Here is a 5017-nt window from a genome sequence, read left to right as displayed (position 1 = left end):
GAGAGAGAGAGATGTGTTTTTGGAAGAAATAGAGAAAAAGAGAGAAGGGTTGATAGAGTAAAAAAGAGTAGAGGTAGTGAAAAGGGAGTAAGATAGAGAGTTGAAGGAAAGGGAACAGATGTATAACAAGGGAAAGGTGAAGTGAAGAGGGTAGGTAGTGAACTAGTGGAGAGGCAAGTTGAGAGGTTAGGTAGTGAAAGAGTGCAGGTGAGAAAGCCGTGAAGTAGAGGGAGAAATAAAATAGAGTTGCGAGGAGTGGTGAGGTAGGGAAAGCTGAGAGACATAGGTAGGGTAGTAGAGACAGAGATGCAATAAAGATAAATAAAAGGTTGTGTAAGAAGAGAAGTAGATTGAGGAAAAATACAGGTAGGTCTTATGGAAAAAATAATGAGGTGTATAGAGGAATGAGGTAGAAAGAGTATAGGTAGAGCAGAGGTCGAGAGTGATAATTATGGATGCAGGCACAGAAGCAAATAGAGACAGGCTAGGCCATGAAAAGGGTAGAAAAAGATGAAGTCGAGATATTGAGAGGTCAGGTAGACACATGTGAGATACATAGAGAGGGAGGTTCAAGGTACATGGAGAAGTAGAACTAGAGTCATGTTAAGAGAGAGGGTGAAGGTAGAAGTGAAGTAAGGAAATCCCATAGAAAGAGTATTTTTTTTTAATTCATTGCCACCGACTGCCTAAGAGTGCTAGGGTTAAGGCTAGATTGGGCAGGCCAGGCATGCACACCGAGGGGCAGATTTTCTTTATCGCAATGCAGCACAGCAACAAAAGTTACTGCACAAGGGTGAGAAAGCAGCACAGAGCCGTATATATTAGATATGGCCTGCTGCTGCTCACTACTCGCTCAAAACATTACTTATCCTGAACTGCGTCCTCAGGGCAGCAGTGGGCGTGGCAAACACAGGGAGGTCAAAATTACTATTCTAACTCCAGGTTTTTCATTTGCCTTCATTTCCTACAGTCAGTTTTTGCATACGTGACCTATCAGAGTCCTAATTTCTTTAGGAAATATCCTTGGATTTGGTAATTTGTGGTTTATGTTGGGAGGTTGAGTATTTTTTTGTGTCTTGAAAATTGTGTTTAAGTCAACCTTTAAATCTTTGTTTTATTGAAGTTGTTGTGTTGGGGGAAAATTTACAACTTGCGTATGTGGTCCATCAAAAGACATCTGCCACAGGAGAATCCTGTCAAGAAAATAAAAATCGATACAAAAGGGGATGATGGAGTAAATCAAACACTCAAACCCAGTCAACTGATCTGGGTTTAATCCATCACCATTCTTTAGCTCCGCCACCCCAGTTCAGACATGGCCATATGCAAATCAGTCTGACCCTGTGCCTCATGGGAACAGTCCAGCCCAAACTGCCAAGCCATGTCTTCCCTGGACCGAAAAGAAGCATCCTGGGACCGGTTTCCAGAAACCGGTTCTAGGACGCTTGATTCCGATCCAGGGAAGACATGGCTTGGCAGTTCGGGCTGGACTGTTCCCATGAAGCATAGGGTCAAGGCTGATTTGCATATGGCCATGTCTGAACTGGGGTGGTGTGGTGAGCAAAAAAACGATGGATTTAGGCCCAGATCTCTGTACTGGGGTGAATGTATGACATTGTTCTGCATTCTGTCCATCAACTGTTGTTTTTGCATTTGTCACCCCGAGTGGGACGGGTATGCTCAGACGTGAGTCCCGTGCTCTCCACGCCACTGGAGTCAAGCTATCATGGCTGATGACGGCTGAAATGCCAGAAACCGGTCCTAGGACGCTTGATTCCGGTCCAGGGAAGACATGGCTTGGCAGTTCGGGCTGGACTGTTCCCATGAGGCACAGGGTCAAGGCTGATTTGCACATGGCCATGTCTGAATTGGGGTGGTGTGGTGAGCAAAAAAACGATGGATTTAGGCCCAGATCTTTGTACTGAGGTGAATGTATGACATTGTTGTGCATTCTGTCCATCAACTGTTGTTTTTGCAAGAAAATAAAAATGACACATCAAAATCTTTCAGCAGCCGCCACTGCTAATTGTCTTCTTTTTTTCCTACCCACTGCTAGCCTCGCCCGCTGCATTGCAAGCAAAATGAAGAGAATTCGAGTACACGAATCTGGTTATTCAAAACGAAAGAGAAAGGTGGCTCAGCAGGCTTTCGTAGCATCACAAGAAGGATCAATCCTGAACTTTATCACCCAAGGGAAACATAAAGATGGAGAATCCTCTGGCCAGAGTAATGATGATGCACTAGGTAAAACAGGCGCTGACGACCATAAAGAAGAACAAAAAAATTATGATATCCATGAGCAGAATGATACTCATGAACAGACCAATGAAAATGAACAAGGTGACTCTGAAATTGATACAAACATGCAGCAATTACCAACTCAGGATGAGGATTATTACAAAAGACCCTCAGACAGAGAAACTGAAACATCATTCATCGGCCTATCAACATCTGGCATTCGGAAGGAGGTTCAGAGTTTACAGACGGATGATGCTGGTATTGAAAAGGAAGCCAAAGAGCACGACCATGTTACAGCCTTGTGTTCTGAATATGATTTATGTGATTGGAGGGATCCTGCTTTGTGGCCGAACTCTCTTACGGACGCGCAACGTGTTTTTCTTGTTGAAAGGGGTCCCTCCAGAGACCCAGATTCTAAAACAAAGTATCCAACTGATGAGCACTCAAAAATTAAACGTCGTTTTTCTGTTACCATGTTCTCACGGAAATTAAGGAATGGTGAAATTATAGATAGGCGCTGGCTTGTCTATTCAAAAAGCAATAATGCAGTATTCTGTTTTTGCTGTAAATTGTTTTCTGACGCAGGGATAAAATGTACTAATGATGGAAATGACTTACTAGGCACACATGCACAGTTGTCTGTCTGATCATGAATCCTCTTCAAAACACATGCGCGCCGTGAGTGCCTGGGTTGAATTAGAAAGAAGGTTAAAACAAGGACAGACAATAGATAAAGAACAGCAGAAGTTACTGCAAGTGGAAAGTGATCGTTGGGGCAAGGTCTTGGAAAGGATCATGTCCCTTGTTCATTTTCTAGCAGAACAAAGTTTGGCTTTTCGTGGTAAAACTGATACTTTGTTCAAACACAACAATGGCAATTTTCTAGGTCTGGTTGAGCTGCTAGCCAAGTATGACCCATATATGCATGAGCATGTGAGTAGAAATAAATGCGCTGAAATCCATGACCTTGGGCAAGAATATTCAAAATGAAAGAATTAATTTTATGGGAGCTTCAGTTTTGGACAACATTATTGCAAAAATTCAAAAGAGTAAATATTTTTCTGTCATTTTGGATTGCACACCTGATGCAAGTCATCAGGAGCAAATGACGATGGACCTTCGAAATGTGAACGTGGAAACGATGCCAGTCGAAATAAGTGAATTTTTCATTGGATACTTGCCTGTTGAAAGCAGCACAGGTGCTGGTCTCACAGAAGCATGTTTGCAAAAACTGCAGGCATTGCAATTGCCATTTCAAAATTGCAGAGGCCAAGGGTATGATAATGGGGCAAATATGAGCGGCTGCAAGAGTGGTGTTCAGAAACGTTTACTTGACATGAATCCAAGAGCGTTCTATGTTCCATGCGGTTGCCATAGCTTGAATTTAGTACTTAGTGATATGGCACATTCATCCACTCACGCTGTAACTCTTTCTGAAATCTTGCATCGAATTTACATACTGTTTTCTGCCTCAACACAGAGATGGCAAACACTCATTGAGCACGTTAAAGATCTGACAGTAAAGCCCATATCCGAAACTCGATGGGAATGCCGTATTGATAGCGTCAAGGCTGTCCTTTTCCAAGTGGCCGCCGTTTATGACGCCGTGGTTGAAGTATCAGAGGAAGCGAATGACCCAAAGGCCAGAACTGAGGCAGCCGGGTTGGCTAAGCAATAAAGGAGTTATGCATTTCTAGTATCGCTGGTGATTTGGTATGACCTTTTGCAGCAAATAAATCTCGTTAGCAAAATCATGCAAAGTAAGGATATGCAACTTGACATTGCATTGAAATGCCTTGAAAAGACTGTCCAGTTTCTGGAAACGTATAAGGAGAGTGGTTTCAAATCTGCACAAGTTTCAGCTAAGGAGTTGGCGGAAGAACTGGAGATGAGCTCAGATGAGATAAGTTTTCCTGCATCTACAAGTTTGCGAAGAAGAACGATTAGGAGACAATTTCAATACGAGAGTCGTGATGAGGGAATCTTAGAACCAAAAGAGAAATATCACATTGAGTTCTTTAACGTCTTGATGGATCAAGCAATTATGTCCATGACTGAAAGGTTCACTCAGATGAAACATAACTATGATTTCTTTGGATTCCTTCACGACATGGGGAAAATTGCTAGCATTAACGATGATGAATTGATGAAAAGCTGTGCAGATTTAAGCATCGTGCTAACCGACAGATCAGACTCAGATGTTGATCCTGGAGATTTACATACCAAGCTGCGAATGTTCTCCTCCTTGGTGCCAAATAATGCAACAGCTTTGGAAACATTACAATTCATTTATGAAAACAAACTGAGCACTGCAGTTCCAAATCTTGCAGTGGCTTCACGCATTGCGTTGACAATCCCAGTTACAGTGGCTTCAGGGGAAAGAACTTTTTCAAAACTGAAATTGATTAAAAATAGTTTGAGGACATCAATGACTCAAGGAGACTGAATCATTTGGCCCTGTTATCAATTGAACATGACATTGCTAGATCTCTGGATTACGGACAGCTTATCAGGGAATTTGCAGCACAGAAGGCTCGCAAAGTTGACTTCTTCTCATAAAGAAGTACGCAAGATGTTTTCCATGGTTTTAATCAGACTCGCTATGTTGCTACTCACTAGGTATGCAGAAATGAAAAAAACAGGTGGTAAGATAACGAAAGAAGGAAAATGGAAAAGTGGAAACAATATAGAAGAGATAGCAAACAGTAAAACACAAAAAGGTAAAAAAGTAAAAGAAAAAGTAAAAAAACATAACATAAAAAACAAACAAATAAAAAAA

General features: G+C 41.9%; 1 pseudogene; it reads left to right on the top strand.

Annotated features, from left to right (window-relative positions):
• The first annotated feature begins 3199 nt into the window (after nucleotides 1–3199).
• LOC146806295 (zinc finger MYM-type protein 1-like) lies at nucleotides 3200–4684 on the top strand (annotated as a pseudogene).
• The last annotated feature ends 333 nt before the right edge of the window (nucleotides 4685–5017 follow it).

The sequence above is a fragment of the Triturus cristatus genome, chromosome 8 (genome assembly GCF_964204655.1).
Source record: "Triturus cristatus chromosome 8, aTriCri1.1, whole genome shotgun sequence".
Classification (NCBI taxonomy): Eukaryota; Metazoa; Chordata; class Amphibia; order Caudata; family Salamandridae; genus Triturus; species Triturus cristatus.
This window is presented reverse-complemented; position numbering and strand designations above follow the sequence as displayed.